Source organism: Siphateles boraxobius, unplaced genomic scaffold, assembly GCF_051911475.1.
Source record: "Siphateles boraxobius isolate OS27281-9 unplaced genomic scaffold, OSU_SipBor_1 23, whole genome shotgun sequence".
Classification (NCBI taxonomy): Eukaryota; Metazoa; Chordata; class Actinopteri; order Cypriniformes; family Leuciscidae; genus Siphateles; species Siphateles boraxobius.
The window spans coordinates 1,947,807-1,969,360 of record NW_027508844.1 but is presented as its reverse complement, the minus strand read 5'-3'; the positions used below and the strand labels follow the sequence as shown (position 1 = coordinate 1,969,360).

General features: G+C 42.4%; 13 non-coding genes across 13 annotated transcripts; all 13 read right to left on the bottom strand.

The window, feature by feature from the left end:
• Positions 1-13,063: 13,063 nt before the first annotated feature.
• trnat-agu (transfer RNA threonine (anticodon AGU)) lies at positions 13,064-13,137 on the bottom strand. The gene has a single exon. It is a non-coding gene; the product is annotated as a tRNA-Thr (tRNA).
• A 734-nt stretch (positions 13,138-13,871) lies between these two features.
• On the bottom strand, positions 13,872-13,945 carry trnat-ugu (transfer RNA threonine (anticodon UGU)). The gene has a single exon. It is a non-coding gene; the product is annotated as a tRNA-Thr (tRNA).
• Positions 13,946-14,309: 364 nt separating this feature from the next.
• Positions 14,310-14,383, bottom strand: trnat-ugu (transfer RNA threonine (anticodon UGU)). Its single transcript has one exon. It is a non-coding gene; the product is annotated as a tRNA-Thr (tRNA).
• Positions 14,384-15,214: 831 nt separating this feature from the next.
• Positions 15,215-15,288, bottom strand: trnat-cgu (transfer RNA threonine (anticodon CGU)). Its single transcript has one exon. It is a non-coding gene; the product is annotated as a tRNA-Thr (tRNA).
• Positions 15,289-15,995: 707 nt separating this feature from the next.
• Positions 15,996-16,069, bottom strand: trnat-agu (transfer RNA threonine (anticodon AGU)). The gene has a single exon. It is a non-coding gene; the product is annotated as a tRNA-Thr (tRNA).
• A 536-nt stretch (positions 16,070-16,605) lies between these two features.
• Positions 16,606-16,694, bottom strand: trnar-ucu (transfer RNA arginine (anticodon UCU)). The gene is given in 2 exon segments: positions 16,606-16,641; positions 16,658-16,694. It is a non-coding gene; the product is annotated as a tRNA-Arg (tRNA).
• A 139-nt stretch (positions 16,695-16,833) lies between these two features.
• On the bottom strand, positions 16,834-16,907 carry trnat-agu (transfer RNA threonine (anticodon AGU)). The gene has a single exon. It is a non-coding gene; the product is annotated as a tRNA-Thr (tRNA).
• Positions 16,908-17,982: 1,075 nt separating this feature from the next.
• On the bottom strand, positions 17,983-18,071 carry trnar-ucu (transfer RNA arginine (anticodon UCU)). Its single transcript is given in 2 exon segments — positions 17,983-18,018; positions 18,035-18,071. It is a non-coding gene; the product is annotated as a tRNA-Arg (tRNA).
• Positions 18,072-18,210: 139 nt separating this feature from the next.
• On the bottom strand, positions 18,211-18,284 carry trnat-agu (transfer RNA threonine (anticodon AGU)). Its single transcript has one exon. It is a non-coding gene; the product is annotated as a tRNA-Thr (tRNA).
• Positions 18,285-19,915: 1,631 nt separating this feature from the next.
• Positions 19,916-19,989, bottom strand: trnat-agu (transfer RNA threonine (anticodon AGU)). Its single transcript has one exon. It is a non-coding gene; the product is annotated as a tRNA-Thr (tRNA).
• A 747-nt stretch (positions 19,990-20,736) lies between these two features.
• Positions 20,737-20,810, bottom strand: trnat-cgu (transfer RNA threonine (anticodon CGU)). Its single transcript has one exon. It is a non-coding gene; the product is annotated as a tRNA-Thr (tRNA).
• Positions 20,811-20,946: 136 nt separating this feature from the next.
• On the bottom strand, positions 20,947-21,035 carry trnar-ucu (transfer RNA arginine (anticodon UCU)). Its single transcript is given in 2 exon segments — positions 20,947-20,982; positions 20,999-21,035. It is a non-coding gene; the product is annotated as a tRNA-Arg (tRNA).
• A 139-nt stretch (positions 21,036-21,174) lies between these two features.
• Positions 21,175-21,248, bottom strand: trnat-ugu (transfer RNA threonine (anticodon UGU)). The gene has a single exon. It is a non-coding gene; the product is annotated as a tRNA-Thr (tRNA).
• Positions 21,249-21,554: the final 306 nt, after the last annotated feature.

Here is a 21,554-nt window from a genome sequence, read left to right as displayed (position 1 = left end):
AAAAAAGAAGGGCTTAACTAAATTTGAAATTTAATTAAATTACTTGATACGCTTCCCTTTCCTTTTAGTTTTCTTAGAGCTATAAGGACGTTCTAACTTTACCTTTACCTTATTTTAGATCACTAGTCACTATCCTCATCTTCTCTCTCTCTATAGGATTACAATATCTAGCGACTGTTGTTTCCATAGCGAGTTACACACGTCATTAATATCCTACTTCCTGTCTGTGTTTTACCCATCCTCACTCCTTAGCACCAAGCTAAGTACATGAAGTACGGCTAAACACAAACGCACAGTAGGCCCCAGACAGAACTGGAAACACTTCCCATTGTTTCTTCTTCTTCTTTTGGACCTTGAGATGTCTGATGTGTCCCTGGTAGCTTAGTCTAACAGCAGCATAACCCATAAGTGACTCCTGTTTACCTATGTCTCCTAGCTAAACCTAAATAGGTAAAACACTCCTTTCTTCCTCTTCTTTTCTGGTTTCATCCCATTGTTTTATTTTGGTTTTGCTCTATCTGTTACTCTCGTAGCACAACATGTGAGAAGAACCATCAGCATTTTTGAGTAATAGGTTATGACATGTAAGAGCCCAGTCATCAGTCGATGCTGCTTAAAGCACGTCAACTAAGATACTCAAAACTTTTTTTTTTTTGTTGTGTGTGCTCACCAACACTAAATTTTAGCTGCTCCACATAGCCATTCTCCCACACAGATAGCTCACCACCTCTGTAGAAACTTGCATTTGCCTTTGCCATTTCTCTCTCGTGTTCCCACAAGTGTTCCAGTAGGCCTCAGACACCCAGCTCTGCCACCAGGACCACCTGAAGACCCGGCAGAGCAGTGTCATGGACATCCTTCAGCCTGAAGCAGGCAACGACCTGCCACGGCAGAGGAAGGAACAGTTAGGCAACAATGAAAGCAGACGTCTGACACCCAGCCTGAGCCACCAAGAGCTGACCAGCATTATCTTCTCCTTGGCCATGCTCCCGCAGGCCTCAAACAGGAGGTAAATGAACTAACGCTGCCAGCCACAGGACTCCACAGAGAACGAACCCTGCTCAACGGGAGAAGGCACAGGACAGATGCAAGGACCCTGACAGAGCAGAGCAACTGAAAGAGATCATCAGTTTTCAGGCGGACGACAGCTCTGAGCACCTGCAAACCGACGGGTAAAGAACTGTTTCACTCAAAGAACTTAAAGAAATGGTTGAACTCAAAGAGAGCTAAAGCCATCAATGTGCAGCGGAAGTCCGAACACTGACTTAGCGATGCTGTAACATTATTGACGCACTCCATGTGGTCCAAAGAGAGCTGCAACAGTCCAACCCACTGCAAATGGACCACACAAGAAAGATGGACCCTGCTGACCTTCACATTAGCAGCGTAAGCTTCCCCAGCCCTGCACAAAGGGGGGGAGGAGCCAAAGCCCTCGGCTTAACACTTCACCAGACAGTGTCCTGAGAGCCCCTGCAGCTGCAGGAGGAAAAGGTAACTCAGACAATCCCTGAAATGGCACATGAAGTGACACTCAACAATCTCAAGTGAAAGGTCAGAGACATCCCTGCCAATCCACGAGACATTGATTTTCACCTGCAGTCTGCACCTGCAGCCGGTGTGGCACACCGAGACAGACTCCATCTGATCTAGACACATCTAGCCCAGCTGGGCCCTGCCCAAACACCAAGCAGGACAGACCTAGAAGGGCCTGTGCTACCACCACCGACTCCGAACGAGTTTTCTGTGGAACTTACAACGAACCTGTGACGGAGGAGGACACCAGCTTCAAGAAACTTTTCCTCCAAAACCAGTTAGTCACCATATTTTCACCTGCCCCCACGCAATGCCCACTCAACGATGCGTGACCTGATGCAGAAGGCCTCTAACACAGAAGGCCTCCCCAGAAAAGGTTCCTAAGACCCCATTGATTCTGAACTGCAAAGCCAGAAGGCACACAGCATGAAAACAATGCAAGACTCTGCTAAAAAGTCCCTGGTCAACATAGGACATAAAACTTTTAAAGTAGATGAAAATGTGTGCTCAAAGAGCAGCAAGACTCTGCATTAGTAAAAGTAGAATTTTACTGATATAAAGGAAATCTTGAATGGACGTGTAAGCCTCACCTGCCAACAGACTATGCACGACTCTTTTGAAACAAACATTTGCTACATGCTGGTTGAATTGGCACTGCTACACATTAGTTTCCATGACAATGAAGGGTTACAGGAAAACTAGCATGACCTATAGCCCCTTCGTAACTACTGTTATCCTAAAAAAGTGCTTATTTGATCATTCCGATCCAAACGGGACATGATATGCGATACACATTTTGATCACTAGCTGCTGGCTTGTCTAAATGCAGATAAAACGATAGCTGGAATTGACATCTCTACTTAAAATAATAATAATAAAAAATAAAAAAAAAGGGGTCTTAACTGGTATCGGTAATTTCAGCATTAAAGCGTAAGTCTGTTTGACAAAGGAATCTCATCTCAGCGGCATGCAAACTGTACCGGTATTTATTAGTCTGCTTTGGTTGAAGGAATCCAAATTGCAGTATTGCTTAATCTGTTTCTGACGAAGGAATCTCAGTACAGTGTTATATACACGTAGACTTGGGTGATGCTCCCCTTTCTACAAAGTAAAGACCTTACAAATTATTGTTAGGTAAATTCACCTAAATTTTGGCTGCATCTACAAGCAGAGAGCTACCTAGCGATCAAAACTGTTTACTCGCTGAAAAGTCAGTATTTATGCACGAGATGGACGTAACTATATAGGCTTAGACAAGCTTTGACTTACAGCAAATCTATTTCCTTACTCTGTAAACAAATAGAATAAGTTGCGTACAGTAAAGAGAAGAGTTCCATGAGTAAAATTTGCAAATGCCAAACCACATTTGCATTTTACTGAATCTAACATCAAGTTCTTGAAAGATTTAAAGTATAGGCGCCCCCTTTTAACCCGTTTAAACATGCATAACTCATTTAAAATGTGCGGACATTCTTCATGGACTGTTGAATTGTTCTTACATGCACTGGTTCCCATGACAACGACTTGTCACAGGAAGTGCTAACTCGTGACGTCATCTTGTAAACAAACCAGCCTAGGTGGCTAAGCTAACTTAACCTAGTGTCCATCCAGTTTAGGCTAAGCTAAGCTAACCTAGCATCCATCCAGCTTAGGCTAAGCTACATAATAACTTCTACAGTTAGCGGTTAGCATCATTTACTTGAAGCCTTAATTACAGCTTTTATGTATACAGCGCAAAGTATTCTAAAATACTTTCTTTAACCCCATTTAGGGTTTCTAATTTTTCTCTTTCCTTACTTTCAATTCTTCTCAGCTGAATTTCACCTTCACTAGTTTAGGCATAGTCCTTGCTGAGCGCTGTAGGCTAAATTTGCAGATGCCCTGTCAATTAAACCCAAGTTTAATTACATGTAAGCTGTGTAGCTAGAGAAGAATTCTTATAGTTATGAGAATTTTCATCAGCATGTTGACTAAACCTTTGGAGGGACACACACGGTGTGGTCTTAAACACGCAACAGCTGTGACCCACTATGGAGTTTTGGTCCAGGCAAATCTAAAGGTTAGTCACTAGTGCTATTGATTACTCTCAATTTCAGATCATTCCGGCTGTTTTTATCACTTACTTAAGTCCTTTTTATTTTTATTTTACTTCGATAATAATAGCAGTCAGCTATTCACTTGTCTATACTGTCATGTATATGATTTATTTCCATTTCTTCTCTTGTTCAAATGTGGTTCCATTTCCCATAGGGCCCAGAAAGGAACCAGAGACACCTTTATTTGTGATTTTGTTTATTTTCAACAAGTGCACTAATTTTTATGACCCTGCAACACAAGTAACTTCAACGATTACTAGGGCATAACTATAGTCCCGAGGATTGATAATAAGCATAATTTGAATAGGAAAGCTGTCCTTTTTCCTCCTATTCTTCACTTCGTCAAGCCGTAGTGAACCACCAGTTAAGTCCAGAGAAATATTTTAGTCATAAGAACCATCTTAAGTCATTTATTTCATCTCGGCTATGCCCTTTCCAGGAAATACTCTCGGAACCACACAAGTCTTAGCCTCCTAACATTCACAGCTAAGATGATAAGGATACAATACACACTTCACTAGCTAGCTACACATGAAATACCTAGCTTTATGCTACATATCTAGCGAACCCATTAAACCGTGGCTCTGAACTTTCTAGGGTCATGCATTAGTCTCTCACCACAGGTGTGCCAAAATGTTGCAGATCCTCTGCTTAACCTGACCTTAACCGGTTAGGAGAACGAAAAGACTGACAAGCCATCGCGAGGAACACTGTTCCACCCATGGCTGCTGACATCCGACGGCACCGGAGCCAACGGAACTGCACCATGAGAGAAGAGGACAAACGACCCATGCCCCAAGCCAGAGTTACAGCCACACCGGGGTGATCAAGATTCTCATCTCCTTACCCCACCTTATGGGTATAAAACAGAAGGTAAACAACCTCACATAATAGATCACAGCGTCCCACAAGGAGCGGACCTGTGCCCAAAGCCTTACAGACCAGCTAGACACTGAGGTTCGAACCAGATTCAATGCAGCTAGACTGAGCATGCCCAGGACCAGCACAGAACTGTCACCATGGCAACAACCCAGGTACCAGCCAAGCCCCTTGGAGAAGCCATGGAGGACAGCACCCTGCAAACACCACAGGAAGACCACGGCTGTCAACGACAGCATCCTCTTCCATACCCTTCACACAGGTGTCAATCTGAGGCTCCGCAAGGACAGCTGGACGCACCTGCCTCAGAGTTACTGGAGCCGCTGACACACGCAAAATAGCTCCCTGCACAGGACTCACCCGAGGAGTCCTGTAAGGTACAAGCTTCCGACTCCTTGCCCACCCCAGCTTAGGCAAGCTTGCGTCGGAACCACCATAAGGACAGAACAACACTTCAATCCTTCAGACCTCTCGTGACTGAGAGGCTAACAACCACCTTCTGACCTCCGGCCACCAGCACCATGTCAGCTTGAAAACCTCTCTATGCTACATAGAGGCCTAACCACTTCCTGCAACCACAAGGAAACACCTGCCCCAAAACTAATGAACTTCAGAATGTCCCAACACCTGCTGCCTCAACACCTGCTGCAGAGACCTGGACTTGGCTACTGTCCACATCACCAGCCGTGGAACGACCACCGCTCCAGAAGACACGAGCAACCAGAGGCCACCATGGCCTTCCAGCCTTCTATGACAAGTGTGTGTCCGATCTCTCTGCACTTCCAACTTCGCTCGTGGTTGTCCTTGAGGGGGGACAACAACGATCGAGAGGGGGGATCTGTAGGGTATGGACCAATCAGACACATACTAATTATTCATTATATACAAAGGTTTATGAAACTCCTCACACAGCCCAAATGAACAAACACAAGGGCAGAAACAGTGTCATGTTACAGGGCATGACAAGGAGATTTTACGACCTCCGAGGAATGTGGCCACATACTCAAGAGAGAGACTATGAAACAGAAACCCTCTTTAAAACAGACTTTGCTGCATTAATCATAGACTAACTGATCTATAAATGAACATGCATAAAACTGTGAAAGAAACAGTGTAAATGGTTTACTGTCTCGTGTACTATTAGGTATATATTATGGTATGTATCCTGGTATACAACAAACTAACGATCAATGTAACCTCACCTGTATAGTGCCTCCTACCTAACTAATCCTCATTTAATGACTCACACTTTGATGTACATCACCTTCTTCTAGAATGCAGTGTGGATGTGTTATAGCTATTTTAGCATTAATGAAGGTATAATCTTCCTAGGGACAAAGATCCATAAATCAACTAAGAGCCACTTTCCCTCTCAGACATGTCCCCTTTCTGATTGGTCGAGTTCAACCCTTAGGGGAGGATCTTCTCCAGGCCTTATTAGAGACAGTCCACATGTGACCTGCCTCTCTTAGTTTTTCATCCAGCCGCAACACTGTTCTGGTGAGACTGGGGAGCCCCCTCCCCCTCCACGGGGGCCCCAGGGCCCAGCAGGCCTCGATTCCAACCAGATCCGGCCTCATGGAAAAGAGAGAAGACTCTCTCACAAAGAACCAAGGACAATCTCAGGAGTTTTGGAACAAAGACTCCAACCAACAAAGACTCCAACCAACAACGACTCCAATCACCCATCCTTCCGACTTCCTCACTTCTCCTGGGTGCTCGGCGTGGCCTCAACAGAGTCCCAGGCCTTGCCCAAACCAGCCATGCGGTCCTGGAGAAAGAGAACGCTCAACCAACTTCCACTTGACACTGCCGGAACCATCAACGACTTCAATTTTCAACAACTTCAAGAATTGTTCCCATTACAAATGCAAGTATTCAATTCAATGAAATGTGTAAAATGAAATTCTGATGGTTCTTCTCATAGACCCTCTTCCGGTTTCCAACTTCATCCTATCACTAACCTATTTATGTATTCATGTGTGTATGTTGTTTAGTTTATTTATATTCATATAAATATCTATATTTAGTTAATAAAACTTGTACATAATATGTATTTGGTTCTGTTTTGCTTGCAATACAAGTCACTTTACGATCACGGTTTTTGCTACTGGCTCAAAGTACAAGTACAGGCGAAGAAATAATTATTCTTCGGTGGCCATGGAAGATACCCTTTATTAGAATAAATTAATAATCAAAAGAGTTCGTTGGAAGAACTGATTAATTGATTGTAATATTAATTCAGCCACATCAAGTTAATCCAATTAACTGACCCAAATATTTATAATTAATAATAACAAGATATTATTGATTATTAATATTTCCAAAAAGCTGAGTTCCTTACAAGAGTTAGTATATATTTACAGTTTTTTTCAATTGTTTACACGCAATTTTGAAAACCGGGTTCTTTTTTTCAAAATGTAATCACAATTATCCAAACACCACACTCAATTGGCATAATTTCTAGATTGTTTGGAAAATGACACACTTCTGTCAAAACATACACACTTCAGTCAAAAGATATACACATATTTGTGAAAATGCTATTAGTTTTCATTTAACCAACACAGTCCTCAATGATCAGACACTATTGTAACCAGTTTCACACTGTTGTGATAAATAAAAAACTGTTTTGTAAAAATACTATTTTTAGGAAATAGCATGTGCTAGATTTTTGGCCAGACATTGTTATGTAAGGGATAATTTAGATGAAAAAAAAAATTGTGACACACAAACAACATTCTTCATGATTAGTTTGAGATATAGGGAGAATGTACACAAATAGGCCTACTATAAACTTACCAAGCACTGCACAACACTGATTTCTGCAGACTCATATTTCAAGTATTTATTTACAGTATTTCTTACCATAATCAGTTAAAGTAATCAACCAACAATGAAATCAATGAAAAAAATAAAATCTGTAGACAAATTAAAATTACTGCATGAAGTACATACAGTTTGACTCTGAAGAAAAACTGCTGTAAAAGCAACAAGAATACTGTAACTATTCAGTTACAGTATCAACCAGAGATTTGGTTGAACTCTTTGTCCAGCTTCCATCGGTGTCAGTCCATGGTCCCTCTACCTCCTTCACCTCTTCCTCTACCTCCTTCTCCTCTTCCTCTACCTCCTTCTCCTCTTCATCTACCTCCTTCACCTCTTCCTCTACCTCCTTCTCCTCTTCCTCTACCTCCTTCATCTCCTCTTTGAGCCCCCCCCCTCTTATTCTCACTCTTCTTCTTCTTCTTCTTCTTTTAGCTCCTTCCATTTTTGTTGAAGACAGGTGAACTCACCTGCTGCCTTTTATAGCACTCCTGAGTGATGCGTTTTCAAATTAGCACATGTGTGCTTCCACGCCTGATGGATGTGCATATCCAATTCATTCATTAGTGTGGTCAATGGCAATCCGGGGCTTTGTAATGACAAGGAAGTAACCTCACAATCCTTATCTGTGTCTAAGGTGTGAAAATGTGTGTAGAGTTTTACAAATCACCGTGTGTAATGTTGTGCAAATCTGCGGAGGGGTTTTGCTCATTGGAGTAGAATTTTGCAAATTGTGTGGAAATTTTTATTTTAGTGTGTAAACAATCATAAAAATCTGTAACAAAATGTGTTCTTGAGAAGAAAATTATCAATTTGGCCAATTGTGTTTTGTTGGTGTGAGTCTGTGTTAAGAGTTTAGGAAAAAGTATCTGAAGTATGGGTAAGCGCTTGTTAGCGATTGAAAAAAACTGTAAATACTTTTGAAAACAGATTCAAATAAGCGGCGATCCTAAATTGCAATATTATTTCCCACTATTACTGTTTTTGACTGTATTTTAATCATATTTCAAAAACAAAAAGAATCTTACTGAACATAGACCTTTAAACAGTATTGTATAATTCCATCTAGGATTAGTTAAAATTATTGGACAGTTATGACTGTTTCTTTCTCTTGTTATATATGCAACATATATTATATTTCATTGCATGTTGTCTCGGTAAGTAATTTCAAATTTTATTGGTCCAAAATAATTGAATTTGCATATTAACTGTCACAACTCAGTAGTCACACAAATTAGTGCTAGCAGCTGACACAATTCTGAAAACTATTGGAACAAATGTATACATTTTATTCTATAACCTTAAGTACGTTTTTGACATCCAATATTTTCTATTTTATATGAGGGTAGTCTTGAATAGATAAAGCGGTAATTAAATAAATGACCTGCTAGACTAAATGTTTTGTCTTTTTCATTCACAGACTACTCCTTCGGGGGCATTACTGCAAGATGCATCTCTAGTTCGACTGCATCGTTTGTGGTCGGACACTTTGCCACCAGAGGATCACAGGTGGATTGCCAGCAGGCTTTTTAAAATGGGGCCCAAGGGAAAACCAGAGCTTCGAGACAACCTACAGCTCTGGTATTACCCACCACAGCCAGCACTTATTTACAACCAGGCTCCAGCTCCAGACAGATTTTTTTGTCTTGCTCTGTTGCTGTGGATGCCGTACAAGCTTTGGAAGATCAAGGCTCTCTGTCCCAATTCTGCCTGCGGGCAGCATCAGCTGACTGGAGGCGGTCTGCACAAAAGGGCACGGCAGGTTCTGGACATCGATAGGATGTACAACATGGTCACAGAAACCCTCATCTGTACCAAGTGTAAAGCCTCGCATGTGTCCTGGAGTCAGACTGTCCTGCAACAGCTGGATCTGGGCAATCGCTCTGAATTTCGGGTCATCCTCACGCGGAAGTAAGTACACTTTAATTCCACATCCAGTTGATAGCCCATCATCACATATGTTTGCAAATTCTTTACAAATCAGTTGTGTAAAATATATGAATGTGTGGATTTAGCTTTTCCTAAGGTATGCCTGTGATATGAGAGTCATTCGGCTCCTGCGTGAGCGTGGCCTAGGCAACAGTCCCGTGTCATCAAACAGCTGCGTGAGAACCACAGTGAGGAGTGGCTCCAGCGTATGGCCCGGTACACCACCCAATGTGTGGACTTCCTCAAACGACCCGGGGTGTTGCAAATACAATTCCAGGAACCCCCAGAGCCTACAGTGGTCCCAAGCTGCAAGTGGCTGCTCACCGTGTACAGCCAAGACATCCTGACAAGGCTGGATGAATCCATGCAAGGATAACATCTACGTATGGTTCAGTCTTGAAGATGGATTCCACTAAAAAGGTTAGCAGGGGATTTTTGTTAATTTATGGTGTTTACTGTTATATCATTATAAGAGCATGAGTATCATATTCTACATGGTGTGATGTTTCATTGCATTGCATGCTTCCTGTCATCTACTGCAGATCACTAAGAAGCTGGCTGGGACGGCAAGGGGAACGGGACTCTGGCTTACCTCTGTTGGCAATGAGTTTGGTCAGGTGCTCATGAGTGTGCTGACAGCACAGGAAGGAGCAGGACTGGACATGATGGTCGATGGTCTGGTGAAAAGGTACCAGCAGGCTAGTGTGGATCCACCTGCTGTTTTGTACGTGGACTGTGGCTGCTGCACTGATGTGGGTGAGACCAAGCTGAAAACCAGATTCAGAGGGTGGCCTGATCTCATGATTCGCTTGGACATCTGGCATTTTATGCGCAGGATTGCCATGGGGTGTACAACTGATGCCCATCAGCTGTATCCCATCTTCATGTCACGGCTGTCAGCGTGCATTTTTGAGTGGGATGCGGCTGATGTTTCTATGCTTCGCAAAGCAAAGAGAGAGCTGTTGATATCCCAGGGTTGGCCTGCGCTGACAGATGAAGATGTCAACAAGCATCTTACCAGGAATGAGCTGGCACTCCATTGCCGGAGGAGGACCTGTGGAGAGGAGACTACCATCCTTCTCCTTGAGCGGCTGCTTACAGAGCTCCTGAGCAGCAAGGGCAAAGACTCCCTGGGTGTTCCTCTCCTGGACCGAGAAAGGATGGAGCACATCTGGAATGTCCAGAAGAAGCATGTGAAATGCATTCAAGACCCCCCTGGTGTTGTGCTCTATACAGAGACAGGGAGCCTAAACAAGGGAGGTGTGCTTCTGAAGACCTACAGATGTGCCAGAGGCTCCACTTCTCTCGAGTCCTTTCATTTACACCTGAACCGTTTCATCCCAGGTATTGTCTTTGTCACACACACTGTGCAGGTGTAAAGAAAGAGCATTAAGTGTTTTTGTGTGTTCCTTTAACACCTCCTAAACACTGTTGTGTCTATTTACAGGGACCAGTGCAAACAGTCTGAACTTTCAGATTTATCTGCTGGAGGGTCTACACCGGTGGAACCAGGACCGGGAGGCTGCTTCCCTGTCATCGGAGCCATCAGCTTTGCGCAGCTACACAGGAGAACTTGTTCACTGTGTAAACGGCAATTATGAAAAGCTGTTTGGCAGGAAAGTGGTCCCCACGTTTTGTCCCCCTGCATGTTACACCGGTGAGAATTGTTTTATATATTTTTTTATTTTATCAACTTGCAATTTCTGTGTAACCTCCGTCTGTATGTCAGATTTAACCCTATAGAGTCGATTGTATCATAATTGATATGCAAGTTTCTAAAGGACTCTAAATGATCAACATGATCAAAAATTTTTAGGAAACATGCCCTCTGTCGTCTGATTGATTATAGTCTTTTAGTATAATTGTAAAAGTGTCCACCTTCAGCTCGTGCTTCACGTTTCTTTTCATTGTAAAACCTTTACTGATTTTATAAAGTAATTGTAAGAATAACTTTTATATTGTTTGTAATATTTAATGACTAGTTACTAGACTGAAGCAGTTTGGGTTCACTTGATTAGAAAATCATGTTACATGTAAATATCAAAATGATCATCAGACTTTTCTCTCAATCATCATTGTATTGCATTTCATTTCATGTTTTGCCCCCATAATTAAACGTGTTTGGCCTCTTAATAAAACTATTTAGTTTTTTTTCTCCTTGACGATGAGCTCTATATTCTCACACTATATGAGCTACTACAAAAGCCTAATGTATCAAATATGATACACAACATTCTATTTAATTTCCGTTTGTTTATTGTTTTTATTTCAGGTGAGCTCATTGGAGTGCAGTATCTGTTCCAGCAGACTGGTCAGGCACTGCAGGACATGAATCCTGACTCTGAGCAGACAGCAGAGCTCATTGAGGACCTCAGTGTGGAGGAGCGAGATGAAGATGAGGGCTTCTGTGACATCAGCGAGGATCACACAATAGCAGATCCGGAGGCTGTTCTGTCACCACCCTCTTCCACACTGACACTGGGTTCTTCCACCCTGGTCACCAGCAGTGCCACACCTGTACTGGGCTCCACATCCCCTTCACTGGTCCCTGACCCCAAACTTGTCCTCACACAGTCTCCTTCATCACCTGGACCCTCAGGGACTGCTGTCACACCTGTTCCCTCTGAAACATCTGTTTCAACTCTCCCCTCAGAGCCAGAGGATGCTGGTCAGGATGATGATGAAGAAGAGACGGTAAATACTACTCCTTTGTATGTCTTTCAAATTAACTAGAATAATTATGATGAATTAACATCCAGTGCTTTAAATCCAGACTTTCCACATATTTTACATTTAAAAGTACAGCCTAAATTCATTTGTAAGCTGCAAATACACATCAAGTCAAGTCATCTTTATTTATTTGGTGCTTTGTAAAATGTCAAGAATGGCGCTCTCTCTGCTTTGTACTATACAGTGCTTTACGGTGATAAACAGGAAAATAACACAATCAGTTATGGAATTATGCATTAGACAGATGTGATGTAATAATTGTATTGCATGTTTGTGTTTTTTAATAGGCTGTTGACTACCAAAATATCCCGGGTTATCAACATGTGGACCAGCTGGCAGAATATCTGGTGGATCTCCGGGACCACACAGCCCTCAGCCTGACCAACCAGGAAGCCAACACCATAATTGCTCTTTGGCAGAACCTGGATGACCGGGACAAGGAACGGGTGGTGTAAGACAGTCGATGCCGAAAGAGACTGCTGAGTGGACGCTTCAAGGTCCCGAAGAAGCCCACTCACCCTGGTGTAGAGAGCACCACCAGATGTGTGCTGGGTGCAAGCAGCGCACCTGCTCAGTGGCCTGACTGTTGCCGTCTGCTGGAGACCATCTTCATCAGACTTTGCACTGTCCACCCAAGCCCCAAAAGAAAAGGCAAGGGAGCCCTGTCAAGATTGTCTCTGATCCTGCAAGACTATCGCAGGATAAGGCAGCTTGTACTGGGCAACAGCTTGGTGATGGGAGGAACATCCATGCAGCTGGTGGAGGTTAACCAGAACACTCTGATTCTCCACACACAGGACAGCACAGCCTGACCTTCCAAAGGTGGTATGGCATCCACAAGACATCCACAAGACAAGCCGGTGTGTGAAAAAATGCTCTGGAGTGGGGGCCTTGTATCGATACGTTTTTATTTATTAATTACCCATATGACAAACCCACAAACTTTGAATATCTCCATTCACAATCTAGAAGTCCAATGCGCTATCCATTGCGCCACAGAGCCACAAAAGACAAGCTTTAAGCTTTCACATCAGAGAAGGTTAAATGACTACTCTTAGAAGCCACAGATTAGGCACTGCTGGGATTCGAACCCAGGATCTCCTGTTTACTAGACAGGCGCTTTGACCAACTAAGCCACAGCGCCAGTTACTGTCACTGGTTCGATGCTTTTGTATACAAAGTCTATAAGAAGAGAATAGCTGATTACATCATGAATAGGTCCCTTTGAAGTTACAGGATTATTTCCAAAACCTGAAAGGTGTGCAGGCTTCTGTTGAGGGACAAGGGAATATCTCAAGCCATTTATTTCTGGATCGAAACTCTCAGTACTCGTGTCTCAAATGTTTCGGGAACCTCCAGTTACGATACATCTAAATGCTGTTTCAGCTTGGAGAAATGGAAAGCGTGTTTTTTTTTCTTCTTTTTTTCTAGGTAGGTGGCCAACAATAGGTTGTTGCAGCTTTTGGCCTAGGCCAGTGGATTTCAACCTATTCTTATTTAAATAGGTGACTTAAGCTAATTAGTAGAGTACTCTGTGATCTGAGTTGGGTGTGTCCAATAAGGGAAATAAGCAGAACGTGAAGGGTATGCTTCTGAAGTAGTTTGTGGATTCAAGTTTTAAGCATATGTCTGACTCACAGAGACATCAGAGCAAAAGAGGCCACTGACTATTCTGGTGGGACTCACAACCAGGGAATTTCTCCATTCGCATCCTAGAAGTCCAAAGTTCTATCCATTGTACCATAAAATGACACACTTCAGGGAAGTGTTGCATGCGCAGCACTTCTTAGTTTTTCCAGTTTTGTGCAGGTAAACACAGTTCGTCATGCAAAGACTTTCATATGTGAAAAGGTTAAGCACTCCCATATCCTGTGCCAAAGGCACTGCTAAGATTTGAACCCAGGATCTCCTGTTTACAAGACAGGCGCTTTGACCAGCTAAGCCACAGCGCCAGACACTGGGAATTTTGTTGGTAAAACAAGTCTAAAAGAGGTACCACATCAGGAAAACAGCTGATCACGTCATGAACGAGGTCCCTTAGAGGTAAGAGGATTGTTTCCAAAACATCTGAGCAATAGAGGGTATGCACGACTCTGGTGGGACTCAAACCCACAACCTTTGAATATCTCCATTCACAATCTAGAAGTCCAATGCGCTATCCATTGCGCCAAAGAGCCACAAAAGACGAACTTTAAGACGCTATTGCATGCACATCACTTCTTAGATTTCCTCATTTTGTGCAGATGCACACTGTTCAGCATGCAAAGATTTACATATGTAAAAGATTAAGTGAGTGGTGCCCACATCCACTGGCATAGGCACTGCTGGGATTCGAACCCAAGATCTCCTGTTTACAAGACAGGCGCTTTGACCAACTAAGCCACAGCGCCACTTGCTGAACTCTCTACAATGTGTTGGCATAAAAAGTCTAAAAGAGGTAGCAGGTCAGGAAAATAGCTGATTACATCATGAAAGAGGTTAGGGGATTATTTCCAAAACCCGAGGGGCATGCAGGGCTCTGTTGAAGAAAGAGGGAATATCTGAAACTCTCAATACTTGTGTCTGAAATGTTTTTGGAACCTCCAGTTACAATACATCTAAATTCTGTCTCAGCTGGGCGAAATGGAAAGCAATCTCTGCTATGCTTTCAGCTGATCTGAAAGACAAAATCCAGAAAGATTTTCATGAATTATATATTCATATTTGTAAAGACTGTTTTGAATACATCCAGAGGCTGGATCTCAACAATAGGAAGTAGCAGATTCTGGCCTAAGCCAGTGGTTTTCAAACCATTCTCGAAACCTCCCAGACGCTATACATTTTCGTTATCTTCCTTATTTCAACAGAGTTAATTGAGCTACTTAGTAGAGTACTCAATGATCTGACGTGGGTGTGTCCAATAAGGGAGATGAGCAGAATGTGAAGGGTAGGCTTCTGAAGTAGTTTGTGGACCCCAGTTTTAAACATATGTCTGACTCACAGAGACATCAGAGCAAAAGAGGCCACTGACTATTCTGGTGGGACTCACAACCAGGGAATTTCTCCATTCGCATCCTAGAAGTCCAAAGTTCTATCCATTGTACCATAAAATGACACACTTCAGGGAAGTGTTGCATGCGCAGCACTTCTTAAGTTTTTCCAGTTTTGTGCAGGTAAACACAGTTCGTCATGCAAAGACTTTCATATGTGAAAAGGTTAAGCACTCCCATATCCTGTGCCAAAGGCACTGCTGGGATTTGAACCCAGGATCTCCTGTTTACGAGACAGGCGCTTTGACCAGCTAAGCCACAGCGCCAGGTACTGTGAAATTTGTTGGTAAAACAAGTCTAAAAGAGGTACCACATCAGGAAAACAGCTGATCACGTCATGAACGAGGTCCCTTAGAGGTAAGAGGATTGTTTCCAAAACACGAGGGCCTTTCACGCCTCAAGGGAATGTCTGAACTCATTTAATTTTGGCTCTACACTCTCGATAGTAATGCCTAAAATGTTTCCTGAGCCTTCTTCTGATATGAAAGGGCAAAATCCAGAAAGATATCCATGTATTATTCTTCATATATTTAAAGACTTTGTTTGTACAAATATCCATAGGCTTGACCATATCAATCGGTAGTAGCAGATTTCAGGCCTAAGCCAGGAGCTTGCAAACCATTCTTGAAGCGCATCTGCACCACATATATATATATTTTTTATTATCTCTCTCATTTAATACAGGTGAATCAAATAATTGATTGATAAGTAACGTACTGGACGATCTGACTTGGGTGTGCTCAATAAGGAAAAGAAGAAAAATGTGCTGCGTAGGCTTCTGAAAAAGTTGGAAAACCCCAGCTTTAAGCAAATGTCAATCTGGTAAAGACGTCTGTGCAAAGGGACACCATTCTTGACTCTGGTGGGACCCAAAAAACGGCACACTTTTTAAAACCTTCATTTGCAACCGAGAAGTCCAGATTGTCTTTCACATCAGAGATGATTGAATGACTACTCTTAGAAGCCACAGATAAGACATTGCTGGGATTCGAACCCAGGATCTCCTGTTTACTAGACAGGCGCTTTAACCAACTAAGCCACAGCGCCAGTTACTGTCAGTGGTTCGATGCTTTTGTATACAAAGTCTAAAAGAGGTAGCATGTCAGGAGAATAGCTGATTACATCATGAATAGGTCCCTTTGAAGTTACAGGATTATTTCCAAAACCTGAAAGGTGTGCAGGCTTCTGTTGAGGGACAAGGGAATATCTCAAGCCATTTATTTCTGGATCGAAACTCTCAGTACTCGTGTCTCAAATGTTTCGGGAACCTCCAGTTACGATACATCTAAATGCTGTTTCAGCTTGGAGAAATGGAAAGTGTGTTTTTTTTCTTCTTTTTTTCTAGGTAGGTGGCCAACAATAGGTTGTTGCAGATTTTGGCCTAGGCCAGTGGATTTCAACCTATTCTTATTTAAATAGGTGACTTAAGTTAATTAGAAGAGTACTCTGTGATCTGAGTTGGGTGTGTCCAATAAGGGAAATAAGCAGAACGTGAAGGGTATGCTTCTGAAGTAGTTTGTGGATTCAAGTTTTAAGCATATGCCTGTCCAACACAAAGACATCTGAGCAATAGAGGGTATGCACGACTCTAGTGGGACTCGAACCCACAACCTTTGAATACCTCCATTCACAATCTAGAAGTCCAATGCGCTATCCATTGCGCCACAGAGCCACAAAAGACAAGCTTTAAGACGCTATTGGATGCACATCACTTCTTAGATTTCCTCATTTTGTGCAGATGCACACTGTTCAGCATGCAAAGATTTACATATGTAAAAGATTAAGTGAGCGGTGCCCACATCCTGTGGCATAGGCACTGCTGGGATTCGAATCCATGATCTCCTGTTTACTAGACAGGCGCTTTGACCAACTAAGCAACAGCGCCAGTTACTGTCGCTGGTTCGATGCTTTTGTATACAAAGTCTAAAAGAGGTAGCATGTCAGGGGAATAGCTGATTACATCATGAATAGGTCCCTTTGAAGTTACAGGATTATTTCCAAAACCTGAAAGGTGTGCAGGCTTCTGTTGAGGGATAAGGGTGTTGTGAACTTTTTCTTTGTAGAAAAGTTAGAAGCTCAGACCAGGAGACGGTGGAAGTTTTCCAAGCAGAAGTTCTTTATTGCTTGTCGGTAGCTGCAGTCATTCCAACATCGTCTAAATTAAAGTAACTTTACATGGTATATTATAGGCATTTTAAGAGGAGGGACTTCTGGAGGTGGAGATAAATTCAAACAAAGCATGCAAATGTAGTACGAACACACCCTACTCTGAGGGCATTACCAATCCAATGGAATCAGCATAACTATTCAAATGCTGATAGTGGCCAGGAACTCTGGTTCCAAGAGCCATCTCAGAGCCATTAAAGAAAGTCTCAGTGATCAGACTCATTTAACTTACAATGGAGAAAACAGGATTTGCCAGATTCTCTTGCTGGAAACTGTTTCACAGCTGATATCATTTACCATCCTAACCTGAAATGCTAACTTCAACAAACAGAACTTTCTCAGTTTATATATGATAGTATTAGAAGTTAGATTAAACCTTTTAATAAACTTGTATTCCTTCAAGGGACAAGGGAATATCTCAAGCCATTTATTTCTGGATCGAAACTCTCAGTACTCGTGTCTCAAATGTTTCGGGAACCTCTAGTTACGATACATCTAAATGCTGTTTCAGCTTGGAGAAATGGAAAGCGTGTTTTTTTTTCTTCTTTTTTTCTAGGTAGGTGGCCAACAATAGGTTGTTGCAGATTTTGGCCTAGGCCAGTGGATTTCAACCTATTCTTATTTAAATAGGTGACTTAAGTTAATTAGTAGAGTACTCTGTGATCTGAGTTGGGTGTGTCCAATAAGGGAAATAAGCAGAACGTGAAGGGTATGCTTCTGAAGTAGTTTGTGGATTCAAGTTTTAAGCATATGCTTGTCCAACACAAAGACATCTGAGCAAAAGAGGGTATGCACGACTCTGGTGGGACTCGAACCCACAACCTTTGAATATCTCCATTCACAATCTAGAAGTCCAATGCGCTATCCATTGCACCACAGAGCCACAAAAGACAAGCTTTAAGACGCTATTGCATACACATCACTTCTTAGATTTCCACATTTTGTGCAGATGCACACTGTTCAGCATGCAAAGATTTACATATGTAAAAGATTAAGTGAGCGGTGCCCACATCCACTGGCATAGGCACTGCTGGGATTCGAACCCAGGATCTCCTGTTTACTAGACAGGCGCTTTGACCAACTAAGCCACAGCGCCACTTGCTGAACCTTCTACAATGTGTTGCTATAAAAAGTCTAAAAGAGGTAGCAGGTCAGGAAAATAGCTGATTACATCATGAAAGAGGTTAGGGGATTATTTCCAAAACCCGAGGGGCATTCAGGGCTCTGTTGAAGAAAGAGGGAATATCTGAAACTCTCAATACGTGTTTCTGAAAGGTTTTTGGAACCTCCAGTTACAATACATCTAAACTCTGTCTCAGCTAGGAGAAATGGAAAGCAATCTCTGCTATGCTTTCAGCTGATCTGAAAGACAAAATCCAGAAAGCTTTTCATGAATTATATATTCATATTTGTAAAGACTGTTTTGAATACATCCAGAGGCTGGATCTCAACAATAGGAAGTAGCAGATTCTGGCCTAAGCCAGTGGTTTTCAAAACATTCTCGAAACCTCCCAGACGCTATACATTTTCGTTATTTACCTTATTTCAAAAGGGTTAATTGAGCTACTTAGTAGAGTACTCTATGATCTGACGTGGGTGTGTCCAATAAGGGAGATGAGCAGAATGTGAAGGGTAGGCTTCTGAAGTAGTTTGTGGACCCCAGTTTTAAACATATGTCTGACTCACAGAGACATCAAAGCAAAAGAGGCCACTGACTATTCTGGTGGGACTCAAAACCCACAACCAGGGAATTTCTCCATTCGCATCCCAGAAGTCCAAAGTTCTGTCCATTGTACCATAAAATGACACACTTCAGGGAAGTATTGCATGCGCAGCACTTCTTAGTTTTTCCAGTTTTGTGCAGGTAAACACAGTTCGTCATGCAAAGACTTTCATATGTGAAAAGGTTAAGCACTCCCATATCCTGTGCCAAAGGCACTGCTGGGATTTGAACCCAGGATCTCCTGTTTACGAGACAGGCGCTTTGACCAGCTAAGCCACAGATCAGTGAAATTTGTTGGTAAAACAAGTATAAAAGAGGTAGCACATCAGGAAAACAGCTGATCACGTCATGAAAGAGGTCCCTTAGAGGTAAGAGGATTGTTTCCAAAACACGAGGGCCTTTCACGCCTCAAGGGAATGTCTGAACTCATTTAATTTTGGCTCTACACTCTCGATAGTCATGCCTAAAATGTTTCCTGAGCCTTCTTCTGATATGAAATGGCAAAATCCAGAAAGTTATCCATGTATTATTCTTCATATATGTAAAGACTTTGTTTGTACAAATATCCATAGGCTTGACCATATCAATAGGTAGTAGCAGATTTCAGGCCTAAGCCAGGAGCTTGCAAACCATTCTTGAAGCGCATCTGCACCACATATATATATATTTTTTATTATCTCTCTCATTTAATACAGGTGAATCAAATAATTGATTGATAATTAACGTACTCGACGATCTGACTTGGGTGTGCTCAATAAGGAAAAGAAGAAAAATGTGTTGCGTGGGCTTCTGAAAAAGTTGGAAAACCCCAGCTTTAAGCAAATGTCAGTCTGGTAAAGACGTCTGTGCAAAGGGACACCATTCGTGACTCTGGTGGGACCCAAAAAACGACAACCTTTTTAAAAACTTCTTTTGCAACCGAGAACTCCAGATTGTCTTTCCTGCCAAGACTTTCACGTCAGAGAAGGAGAAGGTTAAATGACTACTCTTAGAAGCCACAGATTAGGCACTGCTGGGATTCGAACCCAGGATCTCCTGTTTACTAGACAGGCGCTTTGACCAACTAAGCCACAGCGCCAGTTACTGTCACTGGTTCGATGCTTTTGTATACAAAGTCTAAAAGAGGTAGCATGTCAGGAGAATAGCTGATTACATCATGAATAGGTCCCTTTGAAGTTACAGGATTATTTCCAAAACCTGAAATGTGTGCAGGCTTCTGTTGAGGGACAAGGGAATATCTCAAGCCATTTATTTCTGGATCGAAACTCTCAGTACTCGTGTCTCAAATGTTTCGGGAACCTCCAGTTACGATACATCTAAATGCTGTTTCAGCTTGGAGAAATGGAAAGCGTGTTTTTTTTTCTTCTTTTTCTTCTAGGTAGGTGGCCAACAATAGGTTGTTGCAGATTTTGGCCTAGGCCAGTGGATTTCAACCTATTCTTATTTAAATAGGTGACTTAAGTTAATTAGTAGAGTACTCTGTGATCTGAGTTGGGTGTGTCCAAAGAGGGAAATAAGCAGAACGTGAAGGGTATGCTTCTGAAGTAGTTTGTGGATTCAAGTTTTAAGCATATGTCTGACTCACAGAGACATCAGAGCAAAAGAGGCCACTGACTATTCTGGTGGGACTCACAACCAGGGAATTTCTCCATTCGCATCCTAGAAGTCCAAAGTTGTATCCATTGTACCATAAAATGACACACTTCAGGGAAGTGTTGCATGCGCAGCACTTCTTAGTTTTTCCAGTTTTGTGCAGGTAAACACAGTTCGTCATGCAAAGACTTTCATATGTGAAAAGGTTAAGCACTCCCATATCCTGTGCCAAAGACACTGCTGGGATTTGAACCCAGGATCTCCTGTTTACGAGACAGGCGCTTTGACCAGCTAAGCCACAGCGCCAGATACTGTGAAATTTGTTGGTAAAACAAGTCTAAAAGAGGTACCACATCAGGAAAACAGCTGATCACGTCATGAACGAGGTCCCTTAGAGGTAAGAGGATTGTTTCCAAAACATTTGAGCAATAGAGGGTATGCGCGACTCTGGTGGGACTCGAACCCACAACCTTTGAATATCTCCATTCACAATCTAGAAGTCCAATGCGCTATCCATTGCGCCAAAGAGCCACAAAAGACGAACTTTAAGACGCTATTGCATGCACATCACTTCTTAGATTTCCTCATTTTGTGCAGATGCACACTGTTCAGCATGCAAAGATTTACATATGTAAAAGATTAAGTGAGTGGTGCCCACATCCACTGGCATAGGCACTGCTGGGATTCGAACCCAAGATCTCCTGTTTACAAGACAGGCGCTTTGACCAACTAAGCCACAGCGCCACTTGCTGAACTCTCTACAATGTGTTGGCATAAAAAGTCTAAAAGAGGTAGCAGGTCAGGAAAATAGCTGATTACATCATGAAAGAGGTTAGGGGATTATTTCCAAAACCCGAGGGGCATGCAGGGCTCTGTTGAAGAAAGAGGGAATATCTGAAACTCTCAATACTTGTGTCTGAAATGTTTTTGGAACCTCCAGTTACAATACATCTAAATTCTGTCTCAGCTGGGCGAAATGGAAAGCAATCTCTGCTATGCTTTCAGCTGATCTGAAAGACAAAATCCAGAAAGATTTTCATGAATTATATA